Here is a 19,192-nt window from a genome sequence, read left to right as displayed (position 1 = left end):
TGTCCAAAAGAATCCTACGACATACTGCTGTTCAGTGAGAAGAAACGTAGCATGAAGCGGGAGCCTCAGAATGAGGACTATTGTTCCAAGCAGGTATGTTGTGAGTGTGGCGCCATGGTGGAAGGAGCTCTGGGTCTGGAGTCAAGAAGACCTGGATTCAAATTCCACCTAAGACACTTTCTAGCTGTGCAACCTTGGGCCAGTCTCTTAACCCTGTTTGGCTCAATTTCCTGGGGTGATAAAATTCTCATTTAATCACTGCGATCCTCTCTGTGAAGTCAATGTTAAGATTATCTCCAATTTACCGATGAGGAAAGATCTATCCATCCACTCATCCATCCATCCTTCTACCTATCCATCTATCCATCCACCCATCTACCCACCCACTATCGTTCTATCTAGCTAGCTCGTTATCCAACCATCATCTTTCATTCATTTATAGTTCTCATTTATCTCTCCAGCCATCTCTCCATCCACCCACTCATCCATCTATTCTTCTATCAAACTATCCATCTAGCTAGTTATGGAACCATCATCTTTAATTCACTTATATTGATCATTAATCTGCCCATCCATCACATCCATCCACTCATTCATCCATCCACCTATCCATTAAGCCACTCATCCAACTATCTAGCCTTCTATCTATCCAATCATCCATCTAGCTAGTCATCCAACCATCACCTCTCTTACACTTATATTTATTTATCCATTCATCCATCTTTTGCCTAGCTCGCTCTACAACCATCATTTATCTTTTACCTATACCAATAAGCACCATTTATCATTTGGCTATTATCTACACACTACTACAGATATAAATATGTGGGTGCACATGTATATACATGTATATTTGCCTTTAGGCAAATATCGATATTACAAAATTCTAATATATATATATATCAATATATACATATTTTGCCTTTCACACGCAAACACAGACAAAATCCTCAGATTCTAAGACCTTTTTTTCCTAAACATTTCTCTTATCCGCATGACCCACATATTTCCATGGCTTAACTTCACTCAACTAAATAACTGAACTTTGGGAAGGCAGGCTGTGCCAATCCCACATACATGAAATATATTTAATTTCCCCTTTTGAAAGTTAGAATTTTCATTCAAATGAAGCAAGAAAATGAAAGGAGGCTGATTTATATCTGAATATAAATTAAAAGTGATCATTTGAGCTATAAAGCCATAGTTTCAGGAATAACCATGTTTGAGTTGGCATCCAATTAAAGCAATTACCACGTGGTCTGTGCATTACACTAATTAGGCAGAAGCCTACTGCCTCATTTAAAGTTTGAAAATACAAGTTGCATGGAATTAAAAAATATAAATGCTAACACAGTTATTTCCAGCTCATAGTGGGGCCTTCAAGAAATATTGATGAAAGCTAATTTCATTCAGAATCCCACTTCTAAAATAAATGGTTCCAAGGAAAACAAAGAGAAAAATCATTCTTTCATCATAAAATTTCAGACAAACATTAGGGAAATAAATCATTTTCTTTTCCTTCTCTGAATGATTCACAACACTGATTGATTAGCTATCAATCCAACAGCACTGGACTGACAAAACCAAAATGAAGACATTTTCCTCTCTCAGGGGGTTGGGGGAAGTAAGAAAGAGGGACAGGGTCTTCTAGGAGAAGCCCAAGGCTTTCCAGGCGTCCCTCTGGGTCCGACTCTCTAAGTGCTCACAACAAGCTAAGTTACTCCTCCAAGGATTTCACAAAGCACCATCTTAAAATCATGGGTTCAGCTTTCAGGCTTATGAGTGTTGGATGGAAGGACACAAGTCTCCAAAGTCAGGGATGAGTTACAAGCCCTGACCTGCTTACCATCCCACCAGTTTTCTTCTAGCTCCAAACCTATAATCTGTCTGGATGGGGCTGTGAGTTCAAATTCTGCCTCTGCTTCATCTCCTATCCAGGACCAGATTTATGTTACCAAGGACCTCCCTCCAACAAGTCTCTTCCCACTCTGACCCTCAGTTTCCTCTTCTATAAAAAGGAAAGGGGGCAGCTAGGTGGACATTTAATGGGTAGCTAGGTAGACACTTAATAATTGCCTAGCTGTGTGACCTTGGGCAAGCCACTTAACCCCAATGCCTTGCAAAAAAATGGGGCGGGGGGGGAAGATGGTACAGACCACCTACAAGATGACAAATATTCCAGATCTAAATGTATGATCCTCTGCATCACAAAGATGCATTGACCCAATAATTGACCCACATCTTTACAAGTCCCTTTGGCTCGTCTGGTGGGCTTCTGCCCTGAAGCCTGCTGCCCCCAGGGACACATCTTCCCCAGGAGACCACCAGAACCGTTCCCTAAAGGTTGCACATTCCAAGTTCTTTGCGGGGAGGCTCAGAGCCTGCCAGCACCACTGTAAGGGACCATATTTCTCCAGGAGGGGAAAGGTCTGGGGAAGAAAAGCTTTCCAGCCAGTCCTCTCACAACCACCTTATCTGGGAGCCATGAGTTCCTATAATATTCACATTGCTGAGTTGCCTGGGCAACCAGACTATAATCTATCAAGAAACCTGATGAGCTCCTGCATCCTAATATTCAATCTTTCTTAACCAATAATAGCGAAATGCCTCATTATCCCAGAATGAGTGATCCTTGGGCTCTGGCACCAACACAACAGGCAAGGAAGGTGGCTAAGCAATAAAAGGGACATGGAAATTACCACCCTCTCTCCCTTCACTGTCATTTAAATTCTTGAGGAATAAAAATGAAAAAAAATACAAACCACCACACATAGGTCATCTGACCCACAATTCCCTAAAACCAAATATGAATGTGCCAGCAGTGAGACCAGTAAGACAAAGCTGGGGAGGGGGGATGACAAATCAGAAGCTGGAGCACACACCCCCTGAGCAACTAACCTTACCCCAGCTACAAGAATGTTTTTTTTTTGCTAAAAACCAGACAATTAGAAGTTCTCTTCTAGAGTAGACTTTGGAACAGAGTCCCTATCCAGGCCCCATTCCTACTATACATTCCCAATGTCCTCTTTTTTCTAAACTGTCAACAGGGCACTGCAGACTGTTCTAAAGGATGTGGATGGATGAGTGGAGGGATGGGTGAATGGAAGGATGGAAGGATGAATGGATGGTGAATGGAAGGATGGATGTATGGATGGATGGATAAATGAAGGAAGGAAAAATGGAAGGCCAGAAAGATGGCTGAATGGATAGATGGAAGGAAGTATGGATAGATGGAGGTCGGAAGGATGGATGGATGTGATGGATAGATGGATGAATGAATAGATGAATAGATGGATGGCAAGGAGGGCATTAGCTGATCTTCACACAACCTGCAAAATCTAATCACAGAATTCCAGAGTCATGGAACTAGAAGAAATCAAAGAACCTTAGAAAAAACCTAGGAATATATTACTCTCTGAGAAGAGACAGTCTTGGACACCACCGTCACCCAGATCATAAGAGGAACTGGTCTTTCCACACCAGCTCTAAATGGTGGTGGTCCTGACAGTAGATCTCACCTGGAGTACCCAAGGCCACCTGGTCTCCATTCCCTCCCTCCAGAGGCAGCCTATTCATTGTCAGACATCAAGAGACATAGGGCTGATCTCTCTTACATTCCGTTAACTGAACTCACCCAGCAGTCTTCTTTAGCCTCTCATTTTACCTCTGGCACACAAGACCATGGAAAAGTCACCTGAACTCCAGAGGCAATCCCCCCAACAGGGCTCCTTAAGCTAATGAGCACAAAACCCCAAAGGCTTCATGAAGAGATTTCAAGGGGCCTGAAACCTTGAATGGGGGAAAAAAAGACACCTTGATTTTTTACTCACTTTTAAACCTAGCATTTCCTTCCATTGTGAGTTTTAAAACAAACTTATTATTCTGAGGAAAAGGTTTCTAATCTCCTCCAGACCCCAAATGGGAGTCCATGACACAGAAGTTAAGAAGACTCTTTGATCTAAGCATAAAAGTTAAAGAGATTGGTAATCACTCTGAAAGTCAGAGGTTCAACTCAGACCTACAAGAATACAGACAAGACATTTAATGCTTCTGAGTGTCAGTTTCTGAGATAGAGAGAAAAAAAATTCTATTTCAACTGAGATAAAGTGAGCACAAATTCTTTGCAAACCAAAACTACAAGTGTTCTTATTCCTAGGAATTATATAGTTTATTCTTTAAATTCCCTTTCCATAATCAAAAAAAAAAAATCATGATCTTATCCTGAGTATACAGCCAATTATCCTGAGGATCTAGGCTATTAATAGCTGGAATCTGGCCACTGGGCTGGCTCATGGGCTCATTGAGTGGCTAGCTCCAGCTGCCCTTGGGCATCCTGACCAAGTCATATACAAAATATAGCCAAGCCAACTTTGACCTAAAGATCTCCAGGCAAAGGAAAGTCATTCTCTTCCCTTCCAGATAAGATGACATGCTCTTGGGAAGTTTTTAATCCCATCAAACCTCAAGTTACAATTTGCACCCAATGACTAGGGTCCTGCTAACAAAGGAAGACTAAGCAAAAGTTTAATAATTTTTCCCCTAATTATATGTAAAAATAATTTTAAACATTTGTTGGGGGTTTGTTTTTTAGCTTTTAATTTCAATTTCTCTCCCTTCTATCCCTCCTCCCTGAGATAGAAAGTAACTGGATATAGTTTTTACTTGAGTGGTCATGTAAAACAGTTCCACACTAGTCATAATGAATTGCTTTTTTTAAAAATTCATTTTATGAAATTATGTAAAATCTTAATAAAGATGAAAATAATAATATATAAAAGGAAAAAGACCTATCAGAAATTGTGACCTTTGTTGCATAATTTGAGGGTTTTTTAAGTGGAAATTATGGCATGGCAAGTTAGCACAGTCCTAGAAACACAAATGCTGACAAAAAAGGATGCATTTAATTGAATAAGTGTTATCAACCAATGGATCAATCAATCAAGCCTAATGCTTTTTGCCCATGACAGCCTTTCAAATGCTGAGTTGGTCGTCAAACGCCCAAGTCTCTCCTCCAAACTAAAAATAGCAATTCCCAGATAATTGATATTGGAGCCACATGGGACCAGGGGGTCTTTCTAGTGCCAGAGATTCTTAACTTGAGAATCTGTGAACTTTAAAAGAAAATTTTGATAACGGTATTTCAACATAATTGGTTTCTAGTGCAGTCCTCAAGAGCTCACTTCATGAATTTAAAAACACTATTCAATAAAGGGTCCTTCATCAGATGGCTGGTGGGGTTCGAGACACGAAGGTTAAGGACCCCTCCTCTAGACCAACTCCTTCACTCTACAAATAATGAAACTAAATGACACGGACCCCAAGACCCTTCTCACATTCTAGTCACCGGGTCCTGGGCACTCCCCACCCAGTTCATCAACCCTCTTCACAGCTGTGTGATCTTGGGCAAATCATTTAACTCTATTGGTCTCAGTTTCCTCATCTGTCAAATGAGCTTGTGAAGGAAATGGTAACCCACTCTAGTGTCTTTACCAAAGAAAACCCCAAATGGGGTCATCAACTGAAATAACTGAACAACAGCAACACTAACTGGATCTTAGTTCAACTTAATTCAGCTTTCAATACCTTTGAAAGGCTTGGCAAAATTAGGGCTTACCCCTCTTAAATGACTTAATTACATTTCCTAGAGTTTATGCAAAATCTTGACCTTTTAAATAATGTAGTGTAATATAGTAGGAAAAGTACCAGAATGAGAATCTCAAGGACAGGGTTCAGATCCAAGTTATGCCATTTACTTACACCGTGACCTTGGCAAGTCACTTCTAAGTCAAATTTAAATTTTCCTTTCATCTCAAAAAATAAAAATCCATGACTAATAGATGAGTCCTGGGAAGACCCTCACTTATAGCTGGGTGGTGCCCTAGGTCAGATCCAGGGTCCCATAGAGAGAGTTCTTGATTAAACAGATTAAATAAAAATGGGTGATCCCAGAGGTGGAGAGAACCAAGGAAAGAGGGGGCCCCCACCAACTCAGCAAATGACCAGACTAGTAGCAACAACTACCAAGAAAATGCCCACCCCCTAAGTCTTCTGCTCTGTCAAAGGGCATCATTAGAGCATCATTAAGAGAGAAGATCTTATCAGTGGAAATGAAAAGATGTGGTCCCCAGACCCTAAAGACCATGAGATCTCTCTCCCTGCCCTGCAGGGGAAAGCTCCCCTCAATTAGAAAGTAAGCTCCCCAAGAGCAGACTGTTTTTGCTGTGGATATAGGCACTTTGAATAAAGAATCCTTCATTCATTCTTTCTGGAATCAGAAATAATGAAAACTCTACAAGGATCTTGGAGTCCACAGTCACCAAAGACTGAAGACTTGTTTAGATAATGTTGATTATTGAACAAAGGATATTCAGTTATTTTAGTTGTCTGATTCTTCATGGCCCCAATTGGGGATTTTCTTGGCAAAGACACTGGAGTGGGTTGCCATTTCCTTCTCTAGCTCATTTGACAGATGAGGAAATTGAGGTGAGAGCCTCAGTTTCCTCATCTGTAAAAAAGAAAGACTTGAGCCATACTACATACTAAGGTCGGTCCCTTCCAGGTCTTGAATTATGATTCCCCACCCTCAATAAGCCTAATTACTTATGTCTTTATTAGACAGAAAGGAATGGGGAAAGATTATAGCAATATAAACTCAGAGAAGTAACTTTATGTGGGATACAGTAAACTAAGTGTGCCACAAACACATCAGGAAGATATGGCATCAAATCCTGTGTTACCCTAGACAAGTCACTGAATTTCCTCATCTGGGGGTTGAGCCACTTAACTCCACTGCCTTGCCAAAACAACAACAACAAAAAAAAAAAAAGATCATTGAGTTGACGATGGCCTAGAAAGCTCTTTCCAGCTCTGAATCTATCATCCAATAAATGATGCCAGTCAGTCAATAAACATTTATTAAGTGTCTACTATGGGGCACAGCTGAGCTCAGAGAATACAAAGGATGGTAAAAGACCCGCTCTCCCATGAGGACTTTTCCCCAAAGTGTCTACCCAGAATGGAAACCAGTAAACCCATCTACAGGATGGCAAAGGGAAATGACTTCCCCATGAAATCATCAAGAACTACATCAGTCAACAGAATGATCTACACTCAGAAGTACGACTCCTCCACCAAAAATTATTAGCTGGTGGGAATGGATCCCGACCCTTTCCCATAATAACACATTTTGAGTTAAAAAAAAAAAGATTCCTACTAGAAGAGTGTCTTTCATTTCTTAAGTATGATTTCAACTTGAATGGGAAGAAGTGGGTAATGTGATATAGACTCATCTTTTTAAGCCAGCCACAATCTCAGGCTTCAATCAATTTTTTTTCAAGATGAAAAACCAAAGAAAGTAGAGCTTTGTTCAAACACAAGCTTTTGCTTTACAGAACTATTCAAAAGACCACAAAGGCCAGAGCCCTCACTGGGGAATTCCCCTGTATATGAACCGCATACCAGGCAGAAGCTGATGATGATCAAATTTAAATCACCAACCTTTTTGGTTCAATTCTGTTATTTTCCCTCCACTTCATTGACTGGATTTCAGGCAATCAACAAGGATTTGATGTTAAGAATTGATTTTGAGGATGACTATCCAAAGAAATAAGTAACCTTTCGTTCAAAGAGTTAATATCTTATGTGAAACTCATGGGGCAGCAAATGTATAGTGAATAAATATAGGTACATACTCAATGACTAACCAGAGGGTAATTTGGGAGAGAGAAGACTCACTAGCTGTTGGGAGAATCAAGAAAGGCTTCACAGAGAAGGGGATGCTTTAGAAGGGGATTCCATGGACAGGGCTAAGAAGGAAAAGCACGGTGGACAGCTGAGGCGAAAACAGGTGAATTTGGCAATGGGAGAGAAGAGAACATAAAATGAGGATGTTAGTGGAAGGGGAAAAAAGGGGGGTAATGAACTCATCACATCAGTGCCTTTCAGCACAAGGGAGGAGACTTCAGTCTCCTAAGGGGCACCAGAGCCAACTTCAAGACCAATCCTTCAGGAAACACAGAAAGATCTTGCCCTCACTCTGGCTCTTTTCTGTAAATGAGCTTTATGATCTCACTGGACTGGAATTTCCTCAGCAAAGACTTCATTTAGTTAGCAGGGAAATGCATTTTTGGAGCACAAATTCTCAAAAAAAAAAAAAGTCATCAATTTAAATTTTGTTTATTCATCAATCATGCCACCCCCCTACCACCACTCCCAGTTTTCAAGGATTAATCTGGACACAATTAAATGGGTACAATTTGTTGAGTAACTTGATTGCCAAAATGAAAAAAATTTTAATTCACAAGACTATTTCCACCCCCCCCCCCCCTTGAAAAACTGTTGCTTAGAGTTCACAGTGGAAAATGAGGGCCTAATGATTCTATTAGAAAGATAAAACAGTAGCAAATTACTAATAGTATCACAATAATGATATTATGCATTAAGTATACAAGAGAGGTATAAGACGTGACAAGTGAAGCCAACAAGCATTTATCAATTGTCTAAGGTGCAATGCTTTCGGGCTGGGGGGTACAAAGGAAGGTTAAAAGAACCCTTGGCCTCAAGAACTCACATTCTAATGAAGAAAGCAAGGATGTGTGTGTGTGTGTGTATGTATGTATGTATGTATGTATGTATATATAAGGGTGTGTGTGTGTGTGTGTGTGTGTGTGTGTGTGTCCTCTATCCCTCTCCCCTCTATGTCTTTTTCTGTCACACACACACACACACACACACACACAGACACGGACCCTAGGTTCTACCACTCCCTTCCATAAAATACACAAATACATTGGTAGATATTATATGTGCAATAGTAAAGATTTGGTCTACCACACAATAAACTTTGTGAAAGTCTATCTTTTCTCTTCTTGCGCGCACACACACACACACACACACATACACATAAATCATGAGAATATAACTACCAATCATTCTTAGAAAAATAAAGGAAAAATTAGAAAATTTGAGAGATATTAGTTGCTTGTGGTAGGGGCCATGTCATTACTTAGCTGGGAAGATTTCTGCTGCCTTCTCCAGTAACAGGGAGGGTGGGCATGGGGAGAATTTAGGGTGAAAGATGAGACCTATGGAGTTGAAGATGCCTACTAAACACACAGTTCAAGACGTCTGAAAGGCAATGAACTGAGATGAGAGACTAGAGGACTAACAGAGGTCGGGGAAGGAGAGGTAGATTTGAGAATCATCAGCATCAAGATGATCATTAAATCCATGGAGACTCAAGAGATCACCAAGTGAAGCGAAACAGAGGAAGAAGAGTAGAGGGCATAGGAAAAAACCCTAAGGGACCCCTACAGTTAGGGGGCATGGTCTGGAGGAGACTCCAGAAAGGAGATAAGACTTCCTGGCCAGAACCAGAGATGCCACCTCTGGACAAGTCTAATTTCAGCAGAGTCTAAAGAAGACTACAGTAGGCAGACAGTGGAATGGAGAAGACATCACTCTTAAAAGTTGGAATGAATCTCAATGACCACTCTCAACCCTTTAAGAGATCAGACAACTGGCCTCATTCTAAAAACTTTCGGGGTACTGAGGGGTGGGAAGAATCACTAGTTCCCAAGGCAACCCATTCAACTTGAGGGCAGCTCCAATAACTAGGGAGACTTTTCTGACATCAAGCTGACATTTATCTCCTCTTAACTTCCAACATGACTATGACTCACTCCTTTGGAAACCAATCCCTCTTCCAGGATAAATATTTACTGTCACTTCAGCACCCCCTAAATCTTTCCTTCTCCAGGCTAAATAACATTGGTTACTTCAGCTGATCCTAGGAAGGCAAGATCTCAAGGCCTTTCCTCATCCCAACTGTCCTCCTCTGAATGTCTTCTCGTTGACCAATTTCCTTCCTTAAGTCCAGGGAGTAGAACTGAACCACGGTAGAGTTTAGAGGGCCTCTCACCTCCTTCTTCTTGGATGTTAGGCCTCTTTGCTAGCTGCCAGAGCACACGACTGAATCATTGTGAGTTGGTTATTCCATTCAGAACAAAGGCAGAAGGGCAAGAAAACATGGAATTCAACAGAAGGCATCCTGGCTCTGGAATCAGAGGGTCTGCAGTCAAGTTCCTCCTTGGATGCTATCTCTGTGACCTTGAGGCTAACCCCTGAAATCTCCCCCAGCCTGAAATCTGTGACCTTGGATGACTGAAATCTTAGTCATGCTAGCATACATTCACATGTACATGTTCCAGCAGATGGTTGTGCTTGTGAGAATGGATTTAGGAAAGAAATCAAGGTCAGGAATGTAATAACAATGTTGTGGAAGAATATGTTTGTTCTTGCAAGAAAATGTGGGTCACAAGACTGTGGCCATTCCCAGTCATTAGCCAACTTTGGGACTTGTTTTTCCTTGTCTTTCCTTTTTTTTCCTTTCTGTAGTGGCCAAATCAGCAAAATAGGCTAAATAAACCCCCCCATAATTAAAGCAATAAGTTCAAGATTTCAAAGGTTTGGAGGTTTCTTGATGTTATCTAGATAATATTTTCAACCTTCCACTTTACTTTGACTACATGAAAATGATCTACGTTATTAATGCCTTATTCGACAAAGATACATGCTCCTGAATAACTGCAAGGAGAATAAACATATAGTATAATGTTAGCTGGCACTCTTATCTAGTCAGGAAGTGGGTTTTTGCAGAAGAGTTTTATAAGAAACTTTATCTCTTAAGGCAAAATATTCTGTAGGCACCAGAATTTCTCCACCTTCCACATTTCCCTACACACATCAGAGAGTAACCCAACAGCTTCCCTCTTGGATCAACACAGGGCTTTAGTCTGGACTTTGCCATGGGCTAGAGGAATGACCTTCAACAACTGATTCTGTCTCTTTAGCCTTCCATTCTCCTCATTAGTGAGAGGAGAGAGCTGGATTAGGGGAAGGATGCATAACAGAATCCTTGGTCTTTTCTTAATTCTCTTTATTTTTCTTTTAAATTAAAGATATTTTAGGAGACAGGCTCCTTACACAGCTGAGAGGTCCAAGATGAAAGTAAAGTCAAGATCGCTGGACAAGAGAATCTCCAAAGGTCCCTTACAGCTCTAACAGGTCATGACTGTACAGGATCTGCTCAACAGAACAATACGATTCTATAGGTGTCTCTGAAGAGTTCCTCACCTATTTATTCTGAAGCAATGAAAAATCATTACTACAAGTCCTCTTAATGGGAAATCATCTGAAAATTTCAAAAATAAAGCAAACTCACAATATGCATGCACATGCATACATGTATACCTAATACACCATGCATACGACCATGGTACAAAAGCACAATTATGTGTAAATATTGAACATGCACACATGTATTCACACACACACAAGCCTATACTTCGAGCCTAAGAAAAAAATCATTTCCTCTAAGATCTCCATTTCTCTCTATATCTTTCAGAGACTGCAAAATTTAGACATCTCTCCTCCTAACTCCCCCATCTCTGTTTTTTTAAGTTTTTTGCAAGGCAATGGGGTTAAGTGATTTGCCCAAGGTCACACACACAGGTAATTATTTTGTGTCTGAGGCCAGATTTGAACTCAGGTCCTCCTGACTCCAGGGCCAGTGCTCTATCCACTGTGCCACCTAGCTGCCCTCCCCACCTCTATTTTGAAGAAGTGATTGGAGGAAAATGAGTAAGCTCCTGTCTGAGCCATATTAATTATGCCAGCACTGTGCAGTTCAAGTTTGGTGATTTTGAGTTAACCTTCCTCTGGTAACAAAGCTGAAAACAAAACAAAGCTCTGGAATCCCAGGTCACTCAGGGTCAAGCAGCATCCTGGAGGACAGGCCCCAACTTGGTCTCAGGCCACAGATCTCAGGGGAAATGCTTCATTCAATCAGACTCCTGTTTTGTGCACATAATAAAATTTAAAATAGTCAGAGCTTCCCTACTTTGAGATTGTTCTGTCTGGATGGTTTTACAGCTTACTTCAGTCCCACCACCTTACTTATATTTTGTCCAGGCCCTGAGATGGAAGCAACAACCTGTTGTAGAGTAATGGTATTTTTGAAATAGTTCCCTCTCCTCTGTAGTATTATAGATTAAAAGCTAGAAGGTCCTAAGATCCCACAAGATCCCAAGATCCCATAAAGACTCCAACAGCAATGTGGAAATTGGAAAGCCTGTTCCCTGGGGATCTGCAAGCTTGGGTTTGGGGGGTTGTTTTAAATATTTTTGATGATTGTATTTCAACAATATTGGTACCCTTTGAAATCCTCTGTAGATTATCATAAGCAACTAAAAAACAGACTTCACCAGACTTTAAATGTCCTGTGACATTTATTTTTTTTTTTGCAAGGCAAGGGGGTTAAGTGACTTGCCCAAGCTCACACAGCTAGGTAATTATTAAGTGTCTGAGGTCTCATTTGAACTCAGATCTTCCTGACTCCAGGGTTGGTGCTCTATCCACTGGGTCACCTAGTGACCACCTCATCCTATGACATTTAAACACACACACACACACGTTAAGAATTCCTATTCTAGGAGCACCTAGGTAGCACAGAGGATAGAGCACCAGCCCTGGAGTCAGGAGGACCTGAGTTCCAGTGCAGCCTCAGACACTTAATAATTGCCTGTGTGATCTTAGCCAAGTCACTTAACCCCACTGCCTTAAATAAATAAATTTTTAAAGCTTAAAAAATTTTTTAAAAAAGAATTTCTATTCTATAAGTGAGTTAATGCAGAGCTTTCAATACTCCCAAGATCTGACAGAACCAGGTGAAAACCCTAACAGAGAAATGGTTCACAAAATAAACATTCAATACAAGGCACATGATGTGAATCTGTGGTTTTCTAGGCCAACCTGCTGCTGTACACAATGAAGCCTCCCCCTTTTCAGATTTTCCCCCTATCAGCAGAACTGTCTGGAACACCTTAATCAACTGTTCCTAATTAAACACCTTGGGAGAGGAGCTACAATTAACTAAGAGGGTCTGAACACCATAATTAAAGGAAATTTCCTGTTGCTCAGCTCTGGACCCCCCAGTCCCTTCCATTACCATTACATGGCAGTTGCTATACTTTGGAAATACAATGAATGAACCAATGATTAAGAACGAGTTCATGGCATCCTGGATTGAGACTGGGAAGGCTCTTTTGAGATCATCCAGTCAATCCCCTGTATTTTACAGCTGAGGAAACTGAGGAAACTCAGACAGGAGAAGAGATGTGCCTTGCCAACAGTCTCGCTGGGTCCAGATCTGGATCTAGGAATCTAATGCTTTTGACATCAGGAAGTCGTAATGTAACTAGCCGGCTGCGTGTTTACGTACGGAAAGTGTTCAAAAACAGGCACACAGATGAAAAATTCCAGGCCAGTGCACACAAAGTGCTGTCCTGAACTGTTCTTTGAAGCAGACTTGTGGTAACCAATTCCATTTTCTTCGTCAGAACTGATAGGATCTTGTCAAGCACAGCTGCGCGGCTGGGTCTCCTAACATTCCAACGGAGAAGCATGGCCGGTCTCCTTTGTCCGCCCAGAAGCCCAGACTCAGTCACGGGGACAAGCTAGTCCAGTTCTCCCCCCCTGCCCCCTGCAGCAAGGCCAGACTCAGAACTGACACCACCACACTCAGCAGACAGCAAATAGGAAAATGGTGACCCAAGATTTTCCAAGCGGCACATCCCCTCCTTCTCTCCCACCCGCATCATCCATGAACACACGGCAGATTCTACATCCATCTCTCTAACTCCAAGGCCCGTTTCTATACCATTACATCAGAAGGGGAAAATGAGCCAAGTTCAGAACTCCATCTGGGACAAATAACATCCAGGCACACTATGACTTCTTTTGTTTATATACACGGGGGAAATATATCATGGTGGTAAGTGAACTCACTCTGAAGATTTATTTCCCAAGGCCTCCAAAACAATATTCTGGCCCCTGAAGCAACTGCACACATCCAGTTCTCCTTACAAAGTTATGCATAAGTGATTTTTAACAGGGGCCGTGATTTTGAAACATATAATTAACAACTAAGCGAAGGTAGAAACTCAAGGAGCTCTTAATCAATTTATAACAAAGAAAATGGGGAAATCACTTTCACAAATGGGGTGGGGTGCCATGGTCCACTGTGCAAATACTGTACTGTGAGTCATTATCTAAAGGTCTCCTATTCTCCATCCAAGGAAGGAGAAATGAAAGCCGGAGGGTCTTGGCAACAGCACAGGAGGGCAGGTTGAGCCGCTGATACCTCGATGGTTCTGTAATCTCACAAACAATGGGTATTCCTTACAACACTGGATTCTGGGCACGGGCTTCCTTGATGTGCCTTGCACAAGACTCACCATTTTCTCACTCTAGGCATTTTCCCTGGCTGTCCTTTCTCAGAATGTTATTCTTCCTCCTCTCTGCCCTTGAGCTTCAGCAGGGATCCCACTTTCTGCAGTAAGTCTTTCTTGGAACTCATTCTATGAACACCTCCAATTTATCCTATAGGCATCTTATAAGCACAGGGTGGTTTGCAGGTTGTCTCCTCCATTAGAACCTGAGTTCCCTAAAGGAGAGGAGCATTTTTTACCTTTTTCTTATATCCCCCAGGGCTAAGCACATAGTGGATACCTAATAAATGTTTATAAGTCTTAATTTGAATATAATTAATTCTATGCATCTGCTTCCTGCTCAAATCTTGTCCATTTTCTCCTCCACAGGAGAGCCTCTACATACAACAGTGAGCTTTTTCTCATTCTCTTGACAACTGGTAGACACCAAGGCAGTGCATGGGATCTATCAGTCATGCTTTGTTGTCTTTACAGAACCAGTCCATCTCCTTTTACCCTTCCTTTTGACTGCTCTCTGGGTGAATTGTGACATTAATTCTTTGGCACCTGCGCTATTCTGTGACTTGCCAGATTTCAGGGAGAATTATCAAAAGGGAGAAGTTTAGAAGTCATTAAAAACACTGTATTGGGGCAGCTAGGTGGCACAATGAATAGAGCACTGGCCCTGGAGTCAAATACAGCTTCAGACACTTAATAATTACCTAGTCATTTAAACCCACTACCTTAAGTTAAATAATTTTTTTAAAAGCACTGTTTTTCCAAATTTTCCAATTTTACAAAGCACTGTCTTTCCAAAGATAACCAAGTCTTTTTTTTTTTCTTAAGAGGAAAGGAGGTTAAAAAAAACTAACAAAATGAATGTATGGATAAAAAGATTTCATGACTTAAGGATTCTGTGGACTTCTCTCACCAATACAGATGACAGACAGTTCCTCTCACCTCAAAATGGAGTGCTTGTAAGATGTAATAAAAAAAAAATCCATGACCCTTCAGCCAACCTAGAGATGAGTCTACACAAATGAAATTGAACTGACAAGAACCTATAAAATCTAAAACAAAGATATCATTTATCTTTGTTCTACATTATAAGATGCCTATAGATATGCATGCATAGGTGTGTATAGAAATGTAAACTTGAGAAAAGGACCTTTCTCATTTTTCTGTCCATATTTCCTAGCACTTAGCAGGAGTTTAATGAAGAATTTTTCAGTAGCAGGGAAATCAATATTTTATTAAATATCACTAAGTATTAGACATGTGTATTAATCACTTTGCAAACACTATCTATAATCTTCATTTCACAAATGAGGAAACTGAGATAAAGTGGTCCAGTGAATTGCTTAGAGTCAGTGTTTGAGACTAGATTAGAATTCAGATTTTTCCTGACTCTGGGGCCAGCACTGTCTAGCTGATTTTGTCATTGATTAAATCATTAATTTCTAACAATTCATTCAAGTACTGATGCATGTATATATACATGTGTATATGTGCAAATACAAATACAGATTCCTGATGACAGTTACTTAACACGAAAGTCACCAACCCAAATATTAAAACTTAAAATGCCAAAACCCCTTAATTTTTCAAAATCCAGTAGACTATTATAGCTCGCTCTCTCTCTCTCTCTCTCTCTCTCTCTCTCTCTCTCTCTCTCTCTCTCTCTATATATATATATATATATATATATATATACATATAATATAAAAGAGGATCTACTACTTCTCCTGTTTTTCAGGTGGAAAATGCACAATCGAGATGTCTGTTTTCCCAGACTTTCCCCCCATTATTTTCCATGTAGACTCTGGCCCACTTTTTTGTCCCCCTGTGGAAACTCTAACTCCCTGTCCCCATACTTTATGGCTAGAATGACCTCCCTCCTCATCACCATGTCCTGAAATCTCTGGTCCCCTTCGAGGTTTGGTTCAGATGGCATTCCCTTTTCAAGTTCTCTGCCAAACGGACTGGTTCTTAATGTTTTTTCCAAAATATCTTACATTTATCTGTCCTTTATTTTGATTGATTTATCTGTATTCCATGGTAAAATGGAAGTAGTTTTTTTTTGTCTTCTATCTCCAGCGGCTAGAATAGTGTCTATATAGGCATTTGGTAAATTGAACTGAATATTAAGTTGGAAAATATTCAAATATAGCCCCACAACAAACTAGTTGGTACAAGGGAAAGAGCATTGGTACCTCTGATGTTTCCTGGCTGTGGGACCTTAAATAAGTGGTTTAAATTCCCTGAACTTACTTCTCCTATCTGTAAACTGACAAGCAGGGCAGAGGGGTAGTTGGAGGTAAGTCAATTAGATAGTCACCATAATCCTGACCAGCTCCAATGTGCTCTCCAGGACTTAGGTCAGCAAAGTAGGAAGAGGTTCATCACTAAACACTGTACAGGCCAAGGAGGAATTGGGGAGGCTAAGGTGATGATCCACAAAACAAAAAGGCATACAAAATGGCATTCAGTATTATTTACCCACCATTTTTGTTTCTACTAGGATGGCAAAGAGGCAGTTAGGCCACAGGCCTGGAGTCAAGACGACTCATCTTCATGGGCTGAAATCCGGCCTCAGATACTTACTAGCTGGATGACATAAGGCAAGTCACTTAACCCTGTTTGCCTCAGTTCCTTCCTCTTTCAAATGAGCTAGAGAAGAAAACGGCAGATTTCTCCAGTATCTTTGCCAAGAGAACACCAAATGGGGTCAGGAAGAACTGGACACAACTGAATAATTACAACACCATGGCTCAAGTGGCATGGAAAGGAGTGTGATGTATAAAAAATAAGTTAAATCGTGGCATCTCAACATTTAATGGCTAAATTGCTATATACCCAGAAAAACAAAAATTCCTATTGACAGCCATTTTACAAATGAAATGAGAAGATAAGAGCATGAAGCTAACTAAATAGAAGGATGACTAAAGATTCTCCTCAGAGAAGCAAATAAAGGACTTGGCGTTAGAAAGACTCGAGTTCAAATCCCATCTCAGAAGCTTATGCATCACAGACTGCCATGAGCAAATCAATTCATCTTGAGTCTCAGTTAACTCATCTATACAATCTGAAGGTTGGAGTAAATGGCCAAAAGGTTCATTCAAACTCTAGATCTGTGATGGGCCCCATGGCAACACAAACATGTTTTCCTAAGACACTTGGTGATGATGCCAACCTGGTCTCACAAGGAATAAAAGCCAGTGGGCCACCAGGAAGACGTCCAAAGCCTATATGCCAGCATCTACTGGAGAGCATAAAATAATGAAAAACGTCATGGCAAAGTGGCTGAGAAAATCCATGATTTCAACATGCTAGTGGGTACAAGGAGGGTGGCAAAAACTTGTGGAAAATGTGGTGCAGGATAAAGTAGACTTAGTGCGGGTAAATCCAATCAAAGCTCCAAGTGGGTACGTCATGGCTACTTTATCCCAAGACTGGAAAGAACTAGAAGAGGTCAGCACCAAACAAGAAAATGAAAAATGAATGCTGGCTCCCTATGAAGCAGGCATTTCACAATCACCGGGGTCTATGTCGGTGTGCAGGTGTGCAGAGTCATATCATTGTGACTGGCTAAGGACAAAGAAAAAAAACTCAAAGAGGAAGAAGATAAAGATCAGAAGATACCGAGTACAATTGCAACAGTGAAAATAGCCTGTCTAAACAATTCGCAAAGGACAAACATAGTCTTATTAGACAGCCTTAAGTGATAGAAAACAGTTACCACAAGGAGGAGGCAAAAAGAGTCCAGAAACCACAGATGTTGGCTAACATGTCATCAAAGATAGATGATAGTCAAAACCAATACTGGTTTGGAGTACAAGCTCATTTGCAGATTATCATGAAGGAGAATCAAACAAGACCATGAGTACTACTAGGAGAAAAATGGTATAAATACTGAACTTAAGAGTCAGGAAGACCTGAGTTCAAATGTACCCCCTATCCTTAACTAGATACATCTTTGTGTATCTCAGTTTCCTCATCTGTAAATTGGGTTAAACTGATGACCTCTAAGGTCCCATCCAGTTTTAAACATTTGATCCTAATGAGGGCTACCAAGATATAGTAGCAGACAAAGCACTTGACTTGTAGTCTAGAAACCTGAATTCAGATTGCACCTCCAGCATTCATTAACCTTAAGACAGGTGACTTCACTTTTCTGAGGCTCAGTTTCCACAGCAGTCAAATGGATACAACACTTGTGCTGTCCATCCAATATTTGTTTTGAGTAAATTGTGTAAGAGAGCATGATAGGCTATGTCAATGTGACCTATTAGGGGCAATATCACCTTGAAAATTACTGAGGAAAAAACTAGCCTGAAGATATTTCAACAACATCATCCAGAAATGGGGATAAGTCTGCCCAAGGAAATGAAATTCTCTCCTGTTCCCTCCTACCAATACAACACAAAGTACTTGTCTAGGAATTCTCAGGGCTTGGCATATAATAAGCAACTATGAAAAATTAACTGTTACATTTAACTGTGACACTAAATAAACCTCAGGAAAAGTAAACTGATAAACATGGATTATTAAACCAATTAAAATTAAATAACAGCAAATTTATTTTCATTTGCATCCTCACTGCAGTTTTCCAGAATTTTCCATATAATCATATTTGACTCTCACCACCTGCAAGTAAAAGTAGGCAGAGCAGGGCTTCTGATGCTTAGTCCAGTGTTTATCCACTGGATCTTGTCAAACTGTCTCTCAGGTGTTAATTGGAGCTCTTGAGAATGTGAGTTAATGATTGAAAGTCTAACTATAAACCCAATAGACAGTGAAATACAATTCTGACATTAGGAAAGAGTCCAGTCAACAGGTCACATCACCATAGGTTACCAGCAAATTGTTTGCAAAACAGGAGCATTTGGCAAAGCAATTTGCTGAATTTGGCTTCTCATTTCGTC

At 40.6% G+C, this 19,192-nt stretch overlaps 1 protein-coding gene across 1 annotated transcript in view; it reads right to left on the bottom strand.

The window, feature by feature from the left end:
* Positions 1 to 19,192, bottom strand: part of FNDC3B (fibronectin type III domain containing 3B) — a 351,337-nt gene that overhangs the window by 230,559 nt on the left and 101,586 nt on the right. The window lies entirely within an intron of this gene.

This window comes from Macrotis lagotis, chromosome 6 (genome assembly GCF_037893015.1).
Source record: "Macrotis lagotis isolate mMagLag1 chromosome 6, bilby.v1.9.chrom.fasta, whole genome shotgun sequence".
NCBI classification, from domain to species: Eukaryota; Metazoa; Chordata; class Mammalia; order Peramelemorphia; family Peramelidae; genus Macrotis; species Macrotis lagotis.
Note: the sequence above shows the minus strand (reverse complement) of the source record. Positions and strands in the feature narration are given on the sequence as shown.